Here is a 12,303-nt window from a genome sequence, read left to right as displayed (position 1 = left end):
TGAAGATCCCAATATGCACACTAGGGATTTCATTGAGATCTACGACACCTTCAAGTTCAACGGTGTTTCTGAAGATGCTGTGAAGCTGAGACTGCTCCCATTCTCTCTAAGGGACAAGGCTAAGAGCTGGTTACACTCTTTACCAGCTGGTTCGATTACTACTTGGGAAGATCTTGGTCAGAAGTTTCTTACTAAATTCTTCCTTATGGCGAAGACAGCTGCAATCAGGAATGCTCTTACTCAATTTGCGCAGCAATCGGGAGAATCTTTATATGAAGCTTGGGAGCGCTACAAGGAGATGCTTAGGAAGTGTCCTCATCATGGAATGCCTGATTGGATGATCATCAATTGTTTTTACAATGGTTTGGGAGCACAGTCCAGACCCATGCTCGATGTAGCAGCAGGTGGAGCATCATGGGCAAAGAGCTATGTAAAAGCTTATGCTCTGATTGAACTAATGGCTGCTAATGAATATCAGTATCCAGCCTAGAGATTGCCACATAGCAAGGTAGCAGGAGTTCTTGAGGTGGATACAACTACGGCTATCACTGCTCAACTAAAGGCATTGTCTATGAAGATCGATTCTCTGGCTAACTATGGTGTTAAGCAGATAATTAGTGTTTGTGAGCTGTGTGCAGGTCCGCATGCGATGGAACAATGCGCTATATCTAGTGACTCAGCTCAGTTTGTGAGCAACTTTCAGAGATCGCAGCAGCCAGTTCCTGCCACTTATTATCCTGAAAACTGGAATCATCCTAACTTCAGCGGGAGCAACAATCAGAATGCGATGCAACAACCGTTCTAGCAGTATGGAAATAAGTTATTCAACCCTCCTGGTTTTTAGCAACAATTTGCACCAAAACAACAACTCCAAATTCAACAACAAAATCATGATGCAGGTCTATCTTCGAATGAAAAATCCGAATTGGAGGAGTTGAGGCTTATGTGCAAAAACTAGGCTCTTATATGCCAAAGCCAGGCTATTTCTATCAAGACTCTGGAGAACTAAATAGGGAAAATTACTAATGCCTTATTGAATCGACCACCAGGAATGCTTCCTAGTGATACAGAAACAAATCCAGGCAAGAGGGAAGTTGAAGAACAGGTGAATGCCATCGCCTTTAGGTCTGGAAAGGTCGCAAGCCCCCAAATTCAGCAAGAAGAAGAGCCTAAAAAATCTCAAGTTTCAGAAAATGCAGTTGTGGCTGAAGAAGAGGTGTAGAAGGAAGCAGATGTGGAACCAAGGAAGACTACTGTGGAACACACTCCTCTTGAGGGTAATACAGGGGAGAAATAGATCTATCCTCCACCTCCTTTTCCTAAGAGGCTGCAGAAGAAAAAGCCGGATAAGCAGTTTGAGAAGTTTTTGGAGGTGTTCAAGAAACTTCATATCAACATACCTTTTGCTGAAGCTCTTGAACAAATGCCTAGCTATGCGAGGTTTATGAAAGGTATTCTCTCTCAGAAAGTGAAGCTCGATGACTTAGAGACCATTTCTCTAATGGAGGAATGCAGTGTTGTGCTGCAACAGAAGTTGCCTTCGAAGCTTAAAGATCCTGGAAGCTTTACTATTCCTTGCACCATCGGAAACTTGTCGTTCGACAAGTGTTTATGTGATTTAGGAGCTAGCATCAATCTGATGCCCTTATCTATCTTCAAGAAGTTTGGTCTGCCTGATCTGAAACCAACATACATGTCATTGCAACTAGCTGACCGTTCCATCGCTTATCCACGAGGGATAGTGGAGGATGTCTTGGTCAAGGTGGATAAACTCATCTTCCCTGCTGACTTTGTAATTCTTGATTTCGAGGAAGATAAGAAGATTCCCATCATCTTGGGAAGACCATTCTTGGCTACAGGCCGAACTATGATCGATGTGCAAAAAGGAGAGCTTTCATTGAAGGTTTACGATCAAAAGGTCACTTTTAATGTATTCAAGGAAATAAAGTTACCCATAGCTAAAGAGGAGTGCTTTAAAGCAGAGCAACTGCAGGTTTTGAATGCAGCTCAGTGGAAGAGGAAGTTAGATATGCCATTCAATTCTCTTGGGTTAGCAGAGTTAAAATTTTCTGAGGAGCGTTTTGAACCATTTATTCAAGAAGCTCCCACACCTGAGCTCAACCGAAAGCCAGATCACTTGAGTTATTCATTCTTAGGTGCACCCCATGATAAGGGGTTGGGATATATATTTGATGATGTAGAGAGTGGTTGGACGGATCTTCCAGTGCCTACAGAGGGTTCTTCTCATGCGCCACAGTTAGTTGATAGGACTGGTGTTGGTGATGAGCAGTACAGGCGATTGAATAGGCGTATGGAGGCCATGCACGACATTCACCATCATTTTGCTGAAGATTTGACACACGCTTTCGGTACTATTTTCCGAGACACTAGTGGCAAGTTTAATTGGCCACCTGATCCTCCACCCGAAGAGGGTGATCTTTCTGACGACTAGGTATGCCTGAAATCCTTATTATTACCTTCAATGAGGACATTGAAAATTTTAAGTTTGGGGGTGATAATGTAAGGATTAGTAGTGTGTGTCCATATAGATTCATATAGATTCATATTGCATATTTTGTTGTAGTTCATTTATATTTTTGCATGATTATTCATTTAGGACATATTTGTTTATTTTTATGTGATTTCATATAGTTGCATTTGCATGCATATTTAGCATGATCCCTTAAGATGAACTATGATATTTGATAAGTTGATGTTGATTTGAGTGTGGTGATGACGAATAGAGGGATGTTTAAGTCCTAATGAATTGATTTGCATGCCAAAAACAAATATTTTTAGAAAGTCTTATAGGGTTGCTTTTGATCTAGATCATGATCAAACTTGTTTGTTGTTGAGATTTAATCACTGGGTTATATTTAGAATTTATGATATTCTCGTAATGACGTAAAAACACTGATTTTTTTTATCTGGAGAAAAACTTGGATTTCATTGCTAGTTGTTGTAAGGCTAGGCGTCAAATGGCTAGTAGCCGGCTCATATTTTTATAAGTAGTCTAGGGTTGAATGAGATGGAGCGAAATGCACTCATTCAGAAATTATTGAAAAAAAGAAAAAAAAAGAAAAAAAAGAAAAAAAAGAAAGAAAAAAAAAGTATGTGTTTATGCATAATTGATCAAGAGTGAGCTCTTTAATACTCGAGTTATTAAGTTCTAGGGGACTTTGTGCCTAGTGACCTAAATCTTTTATAGTCTGGGATCCGCTAACCTAACGCTCGCTACATGGGTATAATTGCATAAGTCTTTTGGGACCTCATTCATTGCATGGTCAAATAAGCATCTTTGCTATGTGTTCAATAATAGTGTGAGTCTTTGTATAACTCTAGTAAAAAGGAGGTGTTGTGAGTCATAATGTGTTTATTGTCTATTCTGTTTATAAACTTTTGATTTTTTCGATGATAGATAAGTTATGGTTATTTATCTAGTATCGAGAGTATATCTGTTAAGCATCCACACACGCACGTTTCTGGTTTGTGAGTTGGTTTGTGGGATTTATTCGAACTCTGTTTTAAATCATTGCATTCTTAGAAGCATTGGCTTATTCATTTGGTTATGGTTATTTTGAGGGGATCGATTGCATTATCATTTAGTTGCATTCACATAGTTGCATTCATACATTAGGTTTGTTTTGTAGTTTTGAGTTTATTTATGCTAGAGGACAAGCATCGATTCAAGTTTGGGGGTGTGATAAGTGGATTTTATATCCACTTGGAATGCTTTATTACAAGCTTAAATTGGTGTTTTGGACTCAAGTTGTTGGTATTTTGTTGTGTTTTTGTGTTATTGCATTTTAGGTATTAGTTATATGAAGAAATGAGCTTTTAAAGGAAATATGATAGAAGTTGATCAGAAGTGGAAGCCAAGGTCATTGTCAAGTTGTAGATAATCTCAATAGCTTCGCGTGGGCAGTTTAATCGCCTAATTCTGACGAGTAGAACTCAAGTTATGACCAAAACAAAATTCATCAGAAATTTTTCCAGATAGGAGCTGAACGCCCGCCCAGGAGAGCTGAGCGGGCGCTCAGCTCTGCCTGGTCGCTGATTTCGCTGATAAAGCCTTTTTTGAGTGGAATTTGATGATTTTAAGGGTCTAGGTCCACTAGGGGCGTATATATACTTAAAAAAAAGGTTTTCATCATCCGGGAAGACTGGGATACCAAAGAGAAGACCTAGAAGCACAGAACAACTCCGAAAAAGAAGATCTTGTTTTTAACTTGTGATTCTTTGAATTAGTTGTAACTTTGGATGGTCATTTTCGTTCTTGTTGAACCTAGATCTCGCTTATTCGTACTTTGATTATTATTCAGTTTATTAAGACCTTGTTTTATACCATGCTTTCATTGGAACCCATGGTGGTGATGAGTTTGATTATGGGCTAATCGTTGTCATAGGATTCTAGCGGATTTACTTATGGATTTTAATAATTAAATTGTTTTGGTATCTTGGTGTGTGGTGATTGATTGATATCCTAGTATTGGTTGTGCTTATTCATCTTATGTGCGTAGCTAATATATAAGATAGCGTGTTAATCTCTATTGAAGCGACAGTGAATATAGAGGTTTAGAACTTGCCATGCTAGCATAGGTTCATGTATGTGTATGCATGATTAGTAGGTAACTCTAACCGTTATACTTGCCCTATGTAATCAAGATAGATAACTTATGCTTAAACCGTTATGTTGTCAAATTCTATAGACATATAGGCTCTCAATATACTTGATGCCTATTCAGTTTCTATCTCTTTTGTGGATATCTGGTAGAATGGTACTCGTGCAACGAAAGTTGACGTTTATCAGTTTCGTATTATCTGATTAGTGTCATCACCATCACATGCTAAGGTTAAGAACAATAATGCTATTGAATGAAGTATTTAATGAAGTTAGAATTTCATGTTTGTCATATATAGTAATTCAACCTCAATTCTCTTAGTTAATGTTATTTAGTATAATCTCTTAGTTTAATAAAAACCCAATTTGTTATTTGTCTTAGCATTAAGCGATAATCATACATTGTTGCATAGATGCATAAATTGGACTTAACCTAAACCAGTCTCTGTGGGAACGAATCTGATTTATATCTTATACTACTTGCGAACGCGTATACTTGAGTGAATATTAGCGCGTGTTTTCGCTCTAACAATCCTCAATTTGCTGAAGCAAAGAGAGAAGAAAAGGCAAGATTGAAGCAAGAAAAGAAGCAAGCTGCTCTAGATGCTAAAAAGGCTAAACAAAAGAAAGAGCAAGCTGCTATCTTGGCCAAGCTACAAGCTATGAAACCAACAAAACAAATTCCTACTCAGCCATCTGAAATCACTGAATCTCAAGATCCAAAGAAGCAAGTTGAACCACAACAGAAGAAATCTCAAAGATACAAGGAATTGGCCACAAGAACCAAAAGGAAATTGAACTTTGCTGGTAAGGAATTGGAGGATCAGTTTTCCAGGGAATCAACTCCAACTACAACTCAAGCATCAAAACCCTCTGTGGTATTTGAAGACATTAAGGTGGTGGATCCTTACAGGAACATTCATGGTGAACCTATTGTGCCTAAGGATGAACCAATAGACTGGGAGAGTCTACCAATTCCTGACTTCAATTTGTCAATCCTTAACAAGCCAAAGAGAACATAGTCGAGAGCAGTCAAGAAAGTGAAGCTGTCACCTCTCAAATCCAAATCTCTAGTGAAAGCTCAATCAAAAGTCAACAAGAGAGATTACTTGTACTTATGTGACATCAAGGAATTCTCTAACCTGAACCTCTATCTAGATGAACTGGAAGAAGTTAGAGGGATTGATGCCTACAGGAATCTACCTGAAAGGTTAGTTTTCAAGTACAAGGGATGAAAAGAGATTCAATGGCCACTTCACAGGATACTTCAAGAAAGCCAATTTGTGATGATAAAAGTTTATTCATCTTTCAAGAAGAACTTTGGTTAATATGTAACTGCAAGAAGACTGGTTCTAAAGAAGATTGAAGAACTGAGGAGTATTAGAGCTAAAGATGCACTCCCAAAGACTCTAACTATTCCTTACACAGGAAGTAGAGTGCATCTAAGGCCCTACTGGATGATGGAGTTCATGGATGACAAATGAGTTAGAAGATTTTTCAGATTAGAAGACCAGTTGAGCATCTCTAGCAATGAGACTCTTTTGGAAATGCAAGAAAAGCTAAATCTCTCAGAATCTGATGAATTGGAATTCCACAGAAAGCTCCAAAATCAGATAGAAGAAAATAACAGAAAGTTTGGAAAGAGATCCAGACCCTCAAGGAACTAGATAAATCTGCTCAGGCTAGAGGAGCACCTTGAAAATGACTGTGAGCTAATCTTTGTACATTTTTTTATTTGAAGCACTCTACAGTTCTATCTACATACTTTTAAAGTTGTATTTTTAGGGTGTTTTGTTATCATCAAGTTTCTCTTAATTTATGGCTACAATTCCGGTAGACATAAATTGGGGGAGATTGTTGTGGATGTGTTGTGAACTTGATGATTTTATTAACAAAACACCTTAGTAGATTTTACTTAGTGAAAAATGTAGCACTCGACGGATAAGGAATATAGTCCCGACGGATGACTCAATATAGTCCCGATAGATGATAAATAATTATCCATTGAGTGAGTGGCTTGTGTAATAATGAGTCTGTAGCACATTTCTGCATACACCTTGTTTAGATTCTGTAGTAGCACTCAAGTCATGTTGACTTTAATTAGATATGTAGAATAGGTTGATTAATTGTACATAGATGATGTCTTGTAATTCTGTATAAATGAAATGAAGTCAAGTGCCAGATTGCTACCCGACGGATAAACAACAATGCCACTCGACGGATAATCAACAAGGCAACCCGACGGATGATCATGTACCCGACGATAATCAATTCAAACATCAGTTGACAGTGACAACACAGTCACATGCGTCGAGTGTATGCAAAAAGAATGTGGAATCCTATTCAACTGGGTTTTAGAGAACAAAGAAGCATTGTCATTTCCATGCTATTATGAAGATATTCAAAGATGCTGGAATAGAGTAATGAAGTAGCATAGTTTTAGACTTGATAGGTTTTTTTTATTATCTTGTCTTATTACATTGTAATATTGGTGATATATAAACCAAGAATTAGCAAATGGAACAACAAGAACCCTAAGCAAGAAAATTCTCAGAGAAACATTTGTAAGTTGTATTCTTAGCATTTCTCTGTAAACTTAGTTGTTCACATTTGTAAGCAGCTGTGAGAAAATATTTCTACACAGAGTTCTTTTGATATAATATATATATCTCTGGTGGATACATTCAAATCCACCAGAAATTTTTTTAAAGACTTGTGTTTTTAATTACTTGTGTTTTGATTCATTCCAAGTTATTATTTCGCACTTTGCAAATCAATACACACAGATATATATTTTAAGTTAGAACACTTTTAAACCAAGAAAAAGTTTCAAGAATTCCATTCAACCCCCCTTCTGTAATTCTTGTTGCATTGTTAGGGACTAACAATCTATATAGTGAGATATAGATCTGCACTGTATCCTGGTTGATCAACAGGGTATATGTGCGAACTTCTGTCCAGTTTAGTTCATTTGTATTCGCCAATAATGGCCTTCGTTCTTTTCTCGCAGGGTTATATCTTTGCAGATGTAACCAGATTCCCGATTCATTTAAATTGCTTTAACAATGTTTATATATTGGGGACTTGTTAAGCAATTATTGGCTCGCCCCATTTTGTTGTTAGTCACCTTATTGTTTTAAGTTAAGAAGGAAAATGAAACCTATCAGGATTCGAGTAGTAAAGAAGCGAGTTAAGCCGCGGGACCCTCTCATACCCAAGATGTTGATTCCAATCTAGGAAGAAAGCTTTGAGTTACCCGAACAGGTGGAGTGTAGATAGTTAGTGTGTGTGGTTGAATAAAGATGAACTTAGTTTAAAACTGCTTAGACAATGGTTTGTAATAAAGAGAGTTTGTAAGATTTTGAATTTGGTTTGTAATAAAGTAGTTAGTGGTTTTTTCTTTCATACTTCAACCTAAAAAGCTCCTGGTTAGTGTTAAAGGGCTTTAGATATATTTTATTATTATTATTATTCAGGTTGTACAGGTTTGGGGATTAGCTAGTAACCCCCATACTTATACCCCGGGTCTGGAGGGCGTTACATATGTCGCACACTTGTTGAAATAAAAATATAGACAAAAATAGTTTAAAGGGAACATGCCGTATTAGAGTTATTGAAAAGATGGTCTCACAAGGATTTTAACATGATATGCCTTCAACTAGATTGCATTTCATCTTCCCAAAACTTGGTTCCCGTCCATTGTTATAAGGCAGTAAGATCCTCGTTAGTTATGTTGTCAATGATGTTTGGTCAAGTGTGGTTGTGAATTTTCCAAAATTTATGTTAACTGTATTTAGAAATTCCTTTCTTTGGATAAGGTAATCTTATTGAAATTTTATAAATCACACATTATTGTTGTAACTTTTTGACATTCATTATAGATACAAGGCCACTCATATTTTTTCCATGTAATGACATTCGTCGATTGTGTCCAAGTCATGGACGAGTTCTTTACTGTTTTCATCTTCTACAAATCGGCCATAGTATTAATCTTGTCTAGTTTCCAAATATCTTTATAATAATGTCATGGATGATTTCATTCTTAGAACAGTTATTCCATCTTTGTTGATAGGCTAGATATTATTTTTTAGCTAATCTTTGAGTTGTTGTATTCAAGCTGTCGTGTTAGTGTCATGTTATAACTTTCCTGATTTCTTCTTAGGTGTCATATCTCCCAACGGTTGGTTTGGAGATGTCTATGATCGAAATGTTGAACATTTTGAGACGTCTAAATTTTTCCCCTATTCCAGATTAGGCGTTATATTGTATGTTAGAACTCTCTTGGAACTCGTCGAATATCGAATTCAACTTGTTAGAAAATTGAATTTTTTTAATTAAGCTAGCTTCTTCCTATTTTTTGTTCTTCATATTTGTTGAAATAATTCATTTTCAGTGAAGGATCATGACCGCATGTCAACTTTCTAGTTTCTTGCGGTTCTCAAGCCGATTTTAAATATATTGTACATGCCCTTGTTGTTCTTCTCCTTAAAGTCACGAGATATAGAGTATGCTTTGGTGTCCCCTTGTGGTGATTTAAAGACAAGTCCCAATCATGTTCATTGACCTTTGCATCTATCATGTATTGCTTCAAATTTTATTCAGTTGTGTCAAAAGACTTGGATTGAAATCAACCATAAAATCATCAGGGCTTGTGAGATCATAGTTATCAAGTATATCTTTAATTATGTGAAGGCTTCTTCATGGAATCTTTTATTCAGTTATAGTATATCATGGAACAGCCCACACTTATCTAATGAATTTCAAATGAATTTGTTTCAAGAAGTTAGTCAGCATGTCAATATATGGCTGTCTTTGAATGTTGTTGGAGATGACAACTCAAAAGCTTCAGTCAAGTGTTCAACGTGATCAACCATATTCCTAGAGTTCATGTCTTCATTAACACAACAAGCCATCGAAATGATTTGTATGCACTATTTAGCCTAGATGGCATGGCTAAGTGAACATCAATATTTTTCTCTTCTCTATTTGAAGACTTCTTTTAACATGAAGGTGAAGGTACTCGTTTAAGATATGTCGTCTCCCTCTTGTCGTACTCATCCATATATCTCGATATGTTATTTATCAAGTAGTCTTTCTTGATGAGTACTTGCATTTCCCTCCTCAATGTTGCGCATTCAAGTATTTTGTGTTCATAGTCATCATGAACCCAACTCCATTTACTGTTTGTTGTGAAAGGATTGTTTTATTATCATTGCATAAAGACCATGCTTGCCATGATACGTAGTGATTGAATTTTCGCATAATATAGCGATGTTGAACGATAAGCATATATCGTAAAATATTCAACTCTGCTATAAGCGTGACATATAATTATAAGACCGAGAGTCGGTCGGGATTTCAAAATATAAACTTAGGAATTATTCCAACGATAGTACAGGACGATTAAAAGTCCATAATAGTACATTTTAAGGGACTCAACGTCCACTTACGAAATATTAAACACCTCGAACTTTTATTAAAACAATTTCCAAAGATCGTATTCCCTCAATTATACTTATTTCAAACTCGATTAAATATTAAAGATTATTATATTACTTAAACATAAATAAGTTGAGGAATATTATTTCAATATTCTTTTAAAAGTATAACTATTCGAGGTTTAATTATTTACCGATTAATATTTAATTATTAATTATTTATTAAAGGATTTATTTATGATTTAAAAATCATAAAACCTGATATAAAATACTTTCTGATTTTCGGAAAATCATTCGAATAATTTCAAATCATCGGAGAATATTATCTCGACTTATTTTAAATATTTTGAACATAGTTTCGAAAGAAACTCCCCCTTATTTACTTATCTGTTGACAACGGTCAACTCAAATCCTTAGTACTTCCTCCGAAAACTTTCGGAAGTACATATATATATATATGAGGTAAAGCTATGCCTATCAACAAGCAAAACGCTTGGGGCAACTTCGATATGGTTCGATAATTCCAAGTAGATGATAGGATTCTTAAAAGGACTAGGGAGGGGTAGAGATACAATACTTCGTGGACTGGGGAGACTACCATATTTATTTTACGTATGAGAAGGTACTATGTGTACTGAAGGACATATGAAATATACAAAATAAACCCGGGCTGAATAGGGAAGCATATAAAGCCCGAATGCGGCTAGGGTGATAACCTGGATACGAAGTGTCGTCCTTCTACTAGTAGAAAAGGTTACTATTTTCGTAGTACGACTGATCATCGTATGCGGTGGCTCCAACGAATGTCCAATTCTTCCAATTGGAATGTTGATGCAATACCGTAACCCAAGCCTAGATGATGGGTTTACCATTAAGGTATTCGCAGGATAATAATCCATTAAAGAATTGTTTTCATAAGAAGGTGTGTATCACCAAGGAAAACTATTTTTGAATAAAATATAATTATCATAAATAACGTTTTACTTGAGTTTATCATACAGTCATTTCATACTGTACATTATTATGTTGGGCATTATAGCTCACACTTATTTTCTTAAATTGACACAGCACAATAGTGAATCAAGATGCCTATCATGAAACTGACAGCCAGGAAACGGGTAGGAAACTCACATTTGTTCCGTAAGTTGTTTGGTGTCGTACCACATGTAGACCAAATAAGCTGGATTGGTTTTCAGTTGTTTTTAGTTCGACTTATTTATAAGTATGACTTATGTAAGGTAATGAATAAGAAACAAATATTTGGTCGACGAACTAGCCTTACTTAAAGGTTATTACCCGGTAAGACTTAATTACTTTTGGGTTGTAATAATGATCACTTTGTGGATTGATTTAGTCTAGTAATGAATGGTTCGTTTCCAAGACAATAACCTATAAGTGTGTGTATGTGGTAAGTGTGGGGTCGTGAAGTGTGAGTATTTATATATTGTGATACGAGGTATGTGGTATATAGTATTCAAGATGGCGTGGCCTCCAAGATCCTCGACCCCGGATTTTGGGGCGCCACAGAAATGGTATTAGAGCCCTAGGTTATCAAATCTTGGAAACGATATGATATAAAATATGTAGACAGAAGAATAATAAATAATTAATTAGAGCTCAAGTTGAGTTCGTCGTCAGGCTACATGGGACAGTTTTACCCTCAAGGGAATTCCGACTCTAAGTTAGTAACACCTTGCCTATTGTGTCAGGTACGAGTGGAGCCTGTGTGGGAGGTTGACCCTGTTGATGATCATGTTATGGCCCCTGGGTGTGACCCTACTCCCGAGCCGGAGGACCCACCCATTAATGACTCAGATGATGACCCTACTGAGAATGCCCTGGAGGAGGAGACTGACCTTCCTGTCCCCATAGCTGATGACGTTGAGATGCCCCAGGGTGATGGCTTAGGCTGGAGGGATATAGAGATGTACCCTCTCCCGACTGTTTGCTCTCCTACACCACACCCAGGAATGCAGAGCCCTTTGCCCTATACTGATGATGACGAGGAGGATGGGATGGACTTGCAGACCTGCAAGGCTTATGACATATCCTCTAGCGACCCAGACTCACCTCTACCACCCTCGGCGACCATACATGTAGCTGTATACGATTGGATAGTGGCTCAGCTTAACACTGAGCTCACCGGGGCATCTTCCCGCATCATAGAGCTACGACAGGCGCTGACAGCTGAGAGAGCCATCAGACTAGGATATCCAGGGGACTTCAGAGCTGCTTCCCCGACCA

The 12,303-nt window shown here is 37.1% G+C and overlaps 1 non-coding gene across 1 annotated transcript; it reads right to left on the bottom strand.

Moving 5' to 3' along the window:
- Nucleotides 1–220: 220 nt before the first annotated feature.
- LOC141670040 (small nucleolar RNA R71) lies at nt 221–327 on the bottom strand. Its single transcript, XR_012554291.1, has one exon. It is a non-coding gene; the product is annotated as a small nucleolar RNA R71 (small nucleolar RNA).
- Nucleotides 328–12,303: the final 11,976 nt, after the last annotated feature.

Source organism: Apium graveolens, chromosome 6 (genome assembly GCF_009905375.1).
Source record: "Apium graveolens cultivar Ventura chromosome 6, ASM990537v1, whole genome shotgun sequence".
NCBI classification, from domain to species: Eukaryota; Viridiplantae; Streptophyta; class Magnoliopsida; order Apiales; family Apiaceae; genus Apium; species Apium graveolens.
Note: the sequence above shows the minus strand (reverse complement) of the source record. Positions and strands in the feature narration are given on the sequence as shown.